We start from the raw sequence: 12,966 nt of genomic DNA, 5'->3' as shown, positions 1-12,966 counted from the left end.
ATTTTGTGACACAACCTGGCTTGTGAGGTATCATTAGTAGGGCAATTTATTCTTCTTTAAGATGACATATTGTAATATACAATGTCATTCATAGTTTTCCTGGAATATGGTCAAACTTTACCCCATACCCGAAAAGTTCAAATCGCAAATTACGGCTTATCTTAAATTCTACCATTTTTTGCTGCACATAATACAAAAGGCAATTCTTGTTTAAAATCTGATTTATTTGTTACAAAAGTATGTCACAAGTATAAAACTAACTTTTAACGGGAAGATGATACAATTTAGTAGCCATTTGGATCATTTTTCGAGGGGGAACCCATATATTGCAAATGTATGTGTTTCGGCAAATTTGCCCTGATACCTGGGTACCCTTCCAAATATGATCCAAAAGGCTACAAAATCATATTATGTTCCTGTTAAAAGTTAATTTCATATTTGTGACATACTTTTTTAACAAAAACACAGATTTCATAGATTGCATACAAGCATTGCCTTTGGTATATAAAGTTAATAAATTGTAAAAAAAAGGTAGAGTTTCAGATTTGCAGTAATTTGCTGTGTAAACCTTTGGGTATGGGGTAAGTTTTGGTCCTATTTCATGAAACCTAAACAAGACATTGCATATTAAAATATGTCATTTTAAAGACTAGTAAATTACCTTTTTATTGATACCTAACAAGCCAGGTTATGTCAAAAAATCAAGCTCAGCAGATGACTTATAATAAGACAGATTTAACAAAAAAGCAAGCGAGTTGGCAATACTGTGATTTTGCGAGACCCTTCAAAATATGACTGTTACAGCTGTAGAGTCCCAATATATTTTCTGTTAAAAGTCTATTTCATATTTCTGACATTCCCTTGTACCAAATAAAAAGATTTCATATAAAGCATTGCCTTATTTGTTATGTCTAGCTAGAAAATTGGTAGAATTTGACGATAGCTACGAAAGTAATTTTAAATTTCGATATAAACTTTGTGGTATGGGGTAAGTTTTCGTCATATTCCATGAAAACTATATCAGATGTGGCATATAACAATATGTCATTCTAAAAAGTAGTACATTAGCGTTTTAATGATACCAAATAAACATGGTTATGTTATAAAATAAGCGCAGCAGATGACCTACAATGGGACAAAGTTAACAAAAACACATATGAGTCTGCACTGCTGTGATTTTGCAGTACTCCACAGAATATGCCTGTTACAGCCATAGAATACCAATATTCTTTCTGTTAAAAGTCTATTTCATATTTCTGACATGTTTCTGTACCAAATAAAATAGATTTAATAGCAAAAATTGCCAGATGTTATATGTCTAGGTAAAAAAAATGGTAGAATTTTTGTTTTAGCTATGACTGCAATTTTCAATGTGAACTTTGGGGTATGGGGTAAGTTGTGGTTATATATCATTCAAACAATAGAAGATATTACATGCTACCATATGTCATTCTGAGGATTAGTTAATTATCTTTCTAATGATACCCAACAAGCCTGGTTATATTCAAAAACAAGCTCAGCAGATAACTTATAAGAAGACAGTTTTAACACAAATGCATGCAAATCTGCTACACTATGATTTTGCGGTACCCTTCAAAATATGACTGTTACAGCTGTAGAGTCCTAATATTTTTTCTGTTAAAAGTCTACTTCATATTTTTGACATGTTTTTGTACCAAATAAAACAGATCTAATAGCAAAAATGGCCAGATTTTTTGTGTCAAGCTAAAAATATGGTAGAATTTGGTTTTAGCTATGACTGAAATTTTCAACGTAAACTTTGGGGTATGGGGTAAGTTTTGGTTATATATCATGAAAACTACACAGGATATTGCATGTTACAATATGTCATTTTGAGGATTAGTTAATTATCTTTCTAATGATACCCAACAAGCCTGGTTATATTCAAAAACAAGCTCAGCAGATAACTTATAAGAAGACAGTTTTAACAAAAATGCATGCAAATCTGCTACACTATGATTTTGCGGTACCCTTCAAAATATGACTGTTACAGCTGTAGATTCCCAATATTTTTTCTATTAAAAGTCTATTTCATATTTCTGATAATTTCCTGTACCAAATAAAACAGATTTAATAGCAAAAACGGCCAGATTTTTTGTGTCAAGCTACAAAAATGGTAGAATTTGGTTTTAGCTATGACTGAAATTTTCAACGTAAACTTTGGGGTATGGGGTAAGTTTTGGTTATATATCATAAAAAATACACAAGATATTGCACGTTACAATATGTCATTCTAAAGACTAGTTAATTATCTTTCTAATGATACCCAACAAGCCTGGTTATATTCAAAAACAAGCTCAGCAGATAACTTACAGGAGGACAAATTTAACAAAAATGCATGCAAATCTGCTACACTATGATTTTGCGGTACCCTTCAAAATATGACTGTTACAGCTGTAGATTCCCAATATTTTTTCTGTTAAAAGTCTACTTCATATTTCTGACATGTTTCTCTACCAAATAAAACAGATTTAATAGCAAAAACAGCCAGAGTTTTTGTGTCAAGCTAAAAATATGGTAGAATTTGGTTTTAGCTATGACTGAAATTTTCAACGTAAACTTTGGGGTATGGGGTAAATTTTGGTTATATATCATAAAAACTACACAGGATATTGCATGTTACAATATGTCATTTTGAGGATTAGTTAATTATCTTTCTAATGATACCCAACAAGCCAGGTTATATTCAAAAACAAGGTCAGCAAATAACTTATAAGAAGACAGTTTTAACAAAAATGCATGCAAATCTGCAACACTGTTATATTGCGGTACCCTTCAAAATATGACTGTTACAGCTGTAGATTCCCAATATATTTTCTGTTAAAAGTCTATTTCATATTTCTGACATGTCCCTGTATCAAATAAATCAAATTTCAGACAAAGCAATGCATATTTTATTATGCCTAGCTAAAAAATTGGTAAAATTTGAGTTTTACTGTAATTTGCAATGTTAAATTTTGGGGTAAGGGGTAAGTTTTGGTTATATTTGACAAAAACTGTAGAAGATATTGCATAGTGCAATATGTCATCTTAAAGAAGAATAAATTCCCTTTCTAATGATACCAAACAAGTGAGGTTATGTTAAAAAATGAGCTCAGCACATGACTTAAAAGAAGACAGATTTGACGAGAATGCATTTGGCTTGGAAAATCGTGATTTTGCGGTACCCTTCAAAACATGACCATAACAGCTATTGCGTCCCTATATTTTTCCTGTTAAAATTCCATTTCGTATTCTAGGGATCCCAAGGGTTCTGAAAAATACAGGTTTGTTATCCTGTGGGGGGGGGGGGCACGTAGACCCCCTCTAGCCCACGGACTACTGTATTTGTGCCCTTATTTATGACACAACTTTCACTATTTTTATAACATGTTTTAATCCAACTTATAAAACTCTGTCCAAAATTGAAAGTTTTTAGAACTTTATACAGGTATGACCATTCAAGTGAGTCAAATGCTTTTTCTAAATCAACTGTTATCAAGATACCAGGAAGATTCATATCTTCCGTGTAATTCATTACACCTTCAATAAGTCTGATTACATCACCAATGTATCTGTTTCTTATAAAAGCTGATTGAGTTTCATGTATTAACACAGGAAGAATATTGTCCAACCTTTTTGCCAAACGCTTTGTTACTATCTTTTAATTAACATTTATTAAAGTTACAGGTCTCCAGTTACGAAGATACCTTTTATCCTCCTCTTCTTTTTCAATAAGGGAAATAACACCTTGTCCTTGGGATGGTGAAAATTCACCATGTTCAAAAGAAGCTAAAAAGGAGTTCAACAAAAATGTTTTAACAAGTGCCCAAAATTGTTAATAAAATTCACAGGTTATACCATCATTTCCAGGAGTCTTTTTTTTTCATGGACTTCAAGGCTATTAGTTCTTCATCTTCAGTAATTGGACCATCACATAAATTTGATATTTCATCATCTAATTTTGGAATGTTACAATTATTTTCTAACATACTACTTGTATTATAGTCAAGTTTAGATGAATACAAGTTCTGATAAAATTTCTTAATTTCCTGATCTATTTTAGCTAGTCCCCTATTTTCAATTCCATCCTCCCTAGTAAGTTTATTTATTTGGCTTCCACTACTATCATATTTTTCTTATTGCAGAAAATACTTGGTATTTTAACCCCGTTTTCCACCCAGTTACACCTGGACCTAATGATTGATCCCTCTATTTTTTTGGTCAAACTCATTTTGAAGATCATTTTGAACCCTATCAATTTCAGAAATAATTTCTTCACTAGGGGCATCACTCAATTTTTTTCCCAAATGAACCAATTTCTGTTCTAAATCATTCATAACATTCTTGCGCTTCTTTGCTTTCTTTTTACCATACTCTATTGACATCTGTTTCATTTTATATTTCAGCCAGTCCCACTTGACTCGGGGATCCTCAATACACATACTTTCTTGAACCCATGACTTAAAATTATCCTCAATCAACTCAATATAATCATTGTCCTTCAAAAAGCTATTATTCAGCTTCCAATAAGATGATGGGCCTCTTATTGTTTCCTCCCAACCCATTTCAAGGGTAATAGCAGAATGATCTGATAGAAAGCAAGACATTATACCTGTATAATGGATGTCTAACTGTAAATTATCACTGATTATAAAGTAGTCCAGTCTACTCTGTATTAAATCTGGTCTATACCTTTTCCAAGTAAAAGCATTGTTATCTGGGTTTCTCACTCTCCAAATATCTACTAACTCAAATGACTCCATTATCTTTTTAAATATCTTACATGAATGCTTCCAGGGTCTAGGGTTCCCCCTATTCTATCTTTAATTTGGTCAAGCACAATAATGTTATGGTCCCCACCCCAAATAATCTTAGCATTTGAATCTTGAACACAGTCTTTCATATTTACAAATAATTCTCACAAAAATAACATGTGAGTTTTTTCATCATTTGGTGCATATGAATTAAATATAATAATTTTTTTGTGTGAAATGTCGATATCAGTAATAATAATCGTCCCCCAGGATCACTTGCCACTTTGTTTACATTAAAATCCATGCCATTAAATGACAGTAAGAACTCCTTTACTATTGCTAGAACCATATCATGAGCAAAAATTTTATGACCTTTCATTTGGAAAGACCGGTATTCGGGGGTTCATTTGTGCTGTGTGTTTTTTGTTACAAAATTACATTTGGATTTCTATCAGATATCCACTTAAATAAACTCTTACGTTTTTTCTAATTTCCAAGATCTCTAGTGTTCACACTTATAATCTAATTTAGCTTTCTAAACTTCCAGCTTTTCTAAAAACGTTAAAAACACAATTCCGCACCTTAATGTCATCACATCAGGTCAACGGGACTGGGCACCGATACAATTTTCCCTTCATAAATAAACACGGACGCAGGGTCTTGTACTGGGTGTTTACCAGGCCATGTATACTTGATAGGCATTTATAGAAATGGGGTCCAAAAACCGATTTCTTGGATGGCGTTTTATTCTCCCTTTCGCTGTTTGTACACTGCAGCGTCATCACGGTCCCTGGCCAGCCGGACAGAAGCAGTCAGTCTGCTGTAGAACAGATACTCACAATGGTTCTTCAAGTTACGGATCAAATTTTAAAAAATGGCTTTGCAGGAACAAACGTAGATTGAAAGATCTAAATGTAGCGACTTCCCAACCGGCCAAGCTACCCGTTGATCGACTGCCGTACAATTTAATACTGCCAAGATCATGTCTCAACACCAAATGCAAAGAGCTGCTGTTAACGTTCAGCCCCTGCTGATGTGCATCAACCCCGAAAAAGTACTGCCACATTTATAGAAAGCTACAAAATATGTGTCTAGTTTTACTCACAATAACTGAGTCCTGTCTCAAAGCTGCCGTCAATAAATAATTGTAGCGCTAATTTCCTGACGGGCAGTGTTTGGACGCCGAGTCATAAAACCCGGACCGAGACGAGTCGAGACGAGACCATGATGACCCCTCAGGCCAGGCGTTGTAAATACATCATATATACAATACTACAGAAAGCTTGCAGTTTGTTGAGAGTGTTAAAGATCGATGCACAAAGCATGAGATAGCACAATCAACGATCGGAACAACTGAAAAAAGATTTGTTGAGGTTTTTGAACTTGAGTTCAAGGCGAGCTCGAAACATGCAAACTGCGATGCGACGTCGGCATTTTGGCCTAAGCGATAACGCGCCAGATTCAGATTCTACTATGATATCTACTGTGAATTCAAAATAGGTAACCTTGTATTAGAAACATACATACAGGATTTTAAGTAATCATTTTTTAGAAATTAGATTCACCATTTATAAACACGTTATAGGAAAGTAAACTCAGAGCTCATATGTTTAATTTTACGCCGTGGCCATTGACAGGCGCCTGTAATTAGACAGAATCCGGCTATGAAAAAGGCGTCATTAATAGACAAAAAATGGCTATTGACACGCGGGAAGTTTTTCGCCAAAATTCACCACATTTTAACGAAAGAAACTGCCCCATGCTTGTTAGAATGCTTTACAAAGCCTTTTCGCTGAAATATGGACAAAGTCGCCGCATTTTTGCGTATTGCACAAGTTAACCGTGCACGATGTTGCCTCAACACCGCGCCTGTCAATAGTCAAAATCTATTGACACGCGGGACTTGTTCCTCAAATTTTATAGGTTTGCTGGGGAAGCAAAGTCGCCTTGCCCCCACAAAATTGATTTTTTTTACCTAATAAACGTTTTGTTACTTTATAACATTATTCTCAGAACTATTCTTAAAAGATGAACCCATTCAGGAGAAATTCCTGACTCTCCAATTGCAATATCAGTACCTCTTATCCTCATATTTCGACTTTTCCTTTGCAATTGAAAGAAACCGTGGATGGTAAGGTAGATGACGACTTTGTTCATTCTTACGAACAAAATGGCAGAGGAAAACATTCTGAGAAGCATGAGGAAGTTTATTTCGCTAAAATCCGGTAAAATTTGGCTAAAAAAGTCCCGCGTGTCAATAGCCAACTTTTGTCTATTGACAGGCGCCTGTCAATAGCCGGATTCTGTCTACTGACAGGCGTTGGTGCAACATCGTATACGGTAAAGTCTACGGTGCCTTGTCCATAATTTCATGCGTAAGAAGGCTATATGAAACATTTTGAGAAGCATGGGGCACTTAGTTTCGCTAAAATCGGGTAAAATTAGACTAACGAGTCCCGCGTGTGAATAGCCAACTCTTGGCTATTGACAGGCGGTGCGGCAACATCGTACACGCCGGGTTTACGTGTGTACGCTAAATTGTGGCCTATTAAAAGTTGAAGTCTAGGGCGCCTTGTCCATATTTTCATGCATAAAAAAGGCTACGTAAAACATTCTGAGAAGCATGGGCCAGTTTATTACTTTAAAAACCATTAAAATCAATTTTGTGGGGGCAAGGCGACTTTGCTTCCCAGCAAACCTATTTGTCAAGTATAGATCCATATTGAAGAACTTTTTAGCACATTGAGAAGGAAAGACATGATATTAAAAGTGATAGCTATGTTTACTATATGATGTTTGAAGCGAGAAAAATTTTTTACCAAAATGTTTTAATTTCCGCGTACAGTTTTGTCGTACCCAAGGTCATTGGCTTTGCTATACCCTGGAGGCAGCACACCAGTGCTGACCCGAACTGGGGGTCAAGGTTAAAATGTCGGCTCCCCGTGTTGAGACTCCTTGTATCTTTCTCTCTGGCTCTTGCCTCGCGCCGTTCTAGGCCGTGAAGTTACACTTCGGGTGCATTTTGCTTGTTATTTGGATTAGCTGACGAAGCTTTCGAACGTTGTCACCATCGTTATAGTCGTTTCTCAATGCAGGCATGCGGAGCTATGTTGAAAGCGACCAAGCTGTCAATGTCGCGGCCATCGGAAATCACGATGCCTGTCATGACAGTTCTCTGACGTGAACTACTAAGATTTTCCGACTTTTACACTGCAAAACGGACTTCATCATCACTAAAGGGTGGCATTGTACCAAATAAGTATCACCAATCGGCAAAAATACGCGTATGCAGGACCGTGGTTATGCTAGAGTGACACGGTGAACGCGTACGACATACCGTGCGTGACGGCTTTCGCTAGCATTGCAAAATATTGTTTTCCGACGTATTATAACTCATTTTGTAATTACTACATGGCAGAACAATGTGTTCTTCATTTACGTGGAAGAAGAGCAGTTTATTTCACTAAAATGTGGTGATTTATGGCGAAAAACGTCCCGCGTGTCAATAGCCAACTTTTGTCTATTGACAGGCACCTACAGTGGCTCTGCACCATTTTTCTACATTAATATTACCGATACTATAGTACATGTATGTTATGTGTATGGAATCTGAGGCAGCCTCAGATTAAGCTTCAGATTCGGAGAGCCATGTAACCACTGACTAGAATGTACGAAAATGAAAAAGCATAAGTCGATGGTAGGAGTGGGATATCACTTCTTTGACTATAGACAGAAGTGGAACAACGTCCCTTTTTCCCCCTTGGCATTGGTACAGATGCTGCCTGTGTGCAAAAAACTTTTCTATCAGTAAGATAGGAGGTCTTTTGGTCTCGTCTCGACTCGTCTCGGTCCGGGTTTTGTGACTCGCCGTGTTTGGACGCCGGATACGATCATCGTAACTTACCGGTCCTGCCCGTAGCTGCCTGAGGACTGCCCGAGAAAAAAGTAGGCCAAATTTAGCCAAGTTAAAACGTTTAACACTAAGCCAATAGGTTCAACTTATATTATGTCCAGCTAACCAAAAAATATCATTGATTTGGCGTTCACCTGATGTTTTCTCAAGCGGTTTTGGACGCTGGATTATCGACATGAAAGACGTCCGGCCCCAGCTTTGATTGTGAGATGATACCATTCAGTGCAAGGGGTGTTAGACTGTCAAGCAGCACGCGCGCGGCAAGGATATCGTACCACCTCTTTGCTGCACTTGCCGCATCAACTGCATTGCTAAGATAGCCAAATGAAACTTTCGGTTTGATATCCTTCTGAAGTATTGGCAGTTCGTTTGGATGGCACAGTGGAAGGGCGTCCAATAAATACATGGGCACCTGAAGAGAGATGCTGAGCGAGTGTTTGCGAGGGTGGTCGACACAGAGGTCTCTTTACAATATAGTGTCTATTCGACTACTGTGTGATGAAAGCTGTGAGCGCCCTGTACTTCAACGGCGGTGTTCAGGTGTACTGTGTTGTGTGTTGCGCCACAGGCGGCCCAATCACTATTGATAAGCTTATTATTGAGTTTTTCTCAGTTTTCTGTCACTGTCAGTCCCTCTCCCTTTCTTCATGCTCTGACTGATCGTAGTAAATAAAATAAATGACTATAGGGGGGTTTACACGTGGGAGTTAAGTCCGGAGTAGACACCGGAATAAATATAAACCTGTGTCAGTTGGACGTGTGAACAGACAACACCGAACTAACAAAGAACTAAATTAAGTCGGTGTCAGAGGGCTGGTCCAGGTTCGGTGCTCCGTACTAAACAATGGCCTATTTACACATGTGACCAGAACACCGAACTAAATGCCGAACTATATCCTGTCTTGGGTTCGGTCATTACCACAATGGACGGTGTTCAAGTAAGAAGCTCTCGCGATCGCGGCAACGATCGGTCACAGGAAGAGATCAGGCTACTAATTTCAATCTGGAGAGACGAAAACGTCATCCGTATGATGGACGGCACGTCGAGGGATCGGCAAGTGTATGAAGACGTCGCTGCCAAGGCCAGGGAGAAGGGACTCGAGAGGACAGCGGAACAATGCCACAACAAAATCAAACGGTTGCGAGCTCAGTTCAAGTCCGTGTCCGACAACAACCGTCATAGTGGCAGAGCTAGAAAAAACGATGCCATTTTACGATGAGTTGTTAGTAAAGGGAGAGCAACTGATAGTAAAGGGAAAGCAACTCCACACATCGTTCATATTTGGGTTGTTTGCGTTTTGTGTATGTTATTGTGTATAATATAAGTGTACATCATGTTTGGCTGTTTTATGTAAAATGTCGCTTAGCCATGGCGGGTACGATATAGTGGGAATAGAAACCGTATGTCGCCTGTATACGGTAGTATGGTTACAGAAAGTATCCGATGAAGTCTGGCGCTAATAAGTGTGTGGCCTATATTTCTGTTCCATCTATATGCGATTATTGGTTGGTTTTGGAACAGTTTTTTTAGTGTTTCGTCTTTTTCAAGTTCACTCCAGTTTTATGTCAGGGCCTTCTTGATTTTTGTCGTGTCGATGTACGGGCTATACGTTGTTATGAAGACTATTGTATTGTTGGTGGCGTTATTGGTTTCTTTTTGTTGTTCAAGCAGTCTTTTCCTGCTTTTATGATCTGTCTCTCTGATAATGCGTTCTATTTCATTTTTTATATTGTCGATCTTGTAATTTTTCACTAATTTTTTTTCACTAAATTGTGTGACTTTCTGTGTAAAATCGGTTTCGTTGTTACGTGTTCTGATGTATGGTAATGTTTCACCTTTGATCAGACCGTTGAATGTTGCTGCCAGATGGCATGAGTTTCTTTGTAAGAACTGGAAAATATCTGTGGTTTTGTGTGTGTCTTGATGTCGAGAATATTCTCTTTGTTGTACCGACGACCTTTGTAGATAGTCAGGTCTAAATATGTGATTTCTTGAGAGGAGCTTTCAAACGAAAATTTGAAAGTAGGATGCATTTTGTTGATGTTTGATATGAATTCATTGAGTTCGTGTTGTGTTCCGATGAAAATCAGAAAAACATCGTCCCTGAACCTCAGCCAGGTCGGTATTTGTTGTTTGCGTTTCAGTATTATTCTCATTTCTGTCTCGTGAAATGAAGGCCTAATATCTGCTATTTCTGGCGAACAACCCATCGAGATTATTTCCGTATAAGAGCATCCCCATATTTGCCGGTAGAAGTCATCGTTGAATTCAAATGTGTTGTTTATTAAGATTATTTCTAGCAGAGCTATCATGTATTTCGTTGTTGGTTACTTGATTATGTAATTGTTTGATGATCTTTCCTGATTTAATGCTCTGCCAACTGATTCAATTGCCTCATAATGTGGTGTATTCGTGTTCATGGAAATCCAGTGTTACTAGTGTGCATTGGCCGGAACTTTGATTGTCTCAATTTTCCGTATAAGAGTCTGTATTGCAGGTGTCTGTCTAGGTGTTTCATCTTAACATGAAATAGATAATGACATGAGACGGGGCGAGGCCAACAATATTCTCTCCTAGTAAATTTCTTCGCCGAAGGCGTCTCAATTGGTTGACAGAACACAAAAAGAGCGTAGACAGCAGCTACATGATGTGTGGGTCTGCCATTGCAAGCAAGCGATTGTTCTCTAGCCAAGATATCGCTGAGGGCGCTTGACCCGAACTAAATTCATACCTTGTATATGACGTGTAAACGTGAGATCGCTTAGATCGCTGATAAGGAATATTTACAGAACGACTAATCAGATTCCCTCAGGTTTAAAAAAATACACGTGTAAACCCACCTTATAGAGCCTAGCCTATAGCCTCTTGACTCTTTATTTATTTTACATCCCATTACAAGGACGCTTTAAATACACATCTTGTAATTAATTAGTCAACACAACTAATTATGCTAATCCGTGGACTTATCAAGGGTTGGTCAACATTGCAAATATAGAGATGTGAATGAAAACGGTACCTTTCCTATCTTTCGCGATGTTGACCAACCGGTAAAATCCCTGATAAGTCCTCGGATTAGCATAATTAGTTGTGTTGACTAATTAATTACAACATGTGTGTATGTGAGATATACGTCCTTGTACAGTCCGGGTCAGCTCCAAAATTGGAGACTCATTATGATAATGTATTCCGGCATTCAGCCAATCATCGACCAGATTACATCATTAATAAAGTACGGGTCACGCTGTGTCACAAATTACCCACCAAGTGTGATCGGCAGTTTTGGGCCGCTTATTAAGCCCCTGTCTTGTGAATTTCGACGAATTTCGACAGTCAACATAATCCACGTGTTCTGCAGAAGGTCATGTCCATAAGGAGTCCGATTAGTGAACAAATATTCGAAATATTGACGATTCATTTCTACCCCAAGTTTATCGATTTCGCTCAAGTACCGAGAATCATTTTGCGGATGTTCGTCATCTCTATTAGAAATACTGTTATAAAGGTTATTTGTGTAGGTACGCGTATAACATTTTGCAAGAAAGAAGAGCAATGTCAGAGCTTTAGAATGATACCTGTTTTGTAGTTGTCAAACGCAGACTAAAAATGGTACGCGATTTTTGAAAATGTGTTGACAGAGTGGCCACACAACTGTTCCCCATACGGTAGAATTTGTATCGCTGCCATCTCCGACACAAATGGGGTATTCTGAACGATCTGTGTAGGTACACGATTTATATTTCGCAGGACTTCAAGCCAGAGTCTAGGAATCACAGCGATATATGGGGTTTGGTTGTCTTAGCCAGAATAAAACTGGTACGCGATTTTGAAATTGTGTTTTGACAGAGTGGCCACACAACTGTTCGACATTATGACAGAATACGGCGCGGGAGTTCGACACAGTATGGCGTACGTAACGAAGGACGCATGTGGAGGTTGCCAGGAAATACAATTTTTACTGATGGCGCGCTGGCCGCTGATTGGCTAATGAAAGGGGGAAACTATTATGGTATAGCGCTCCAATTTTGGAGCTGACCCGGACTGTTGTAGGCTAATGGGGTGTAAAATAAATAAAGAGTCACAGAGGCTAGGTTAGGTTATATAACCATTTATTTTATTTACTGCGATCAGTCAGAGCATGAAGAAAAGGAGAGAAAATGATAGAGAAAACTGAGAAAAACTCAATAATAAGCTTATTAATAGTGATTGGGCCGCATGTGGTTGCGCTTCCCTTGAACATCGGTGTACAAAAATAGATTCATCGTTTCAGAATACGTGAAAGCGAGGCTGTTAGGTTA

The sequence above is a fragment of the Ptychodera flava genome, chromosome 21, assembly GCF_041260155.1.
Source record: "Ptychodera flava strain L36383 chromosome 21, AS_Pfla_20210202, whole genome shotgun sequence".
NCBI classification, from domain to species: Eukaryota; Metazoa; Hemichordata; class Enteropneusta; family Ptychoderidae; genus Ptychodera; species Ptychodera flava.
This window is presented reverse-complemented; position numbering follows the sequence as displayed.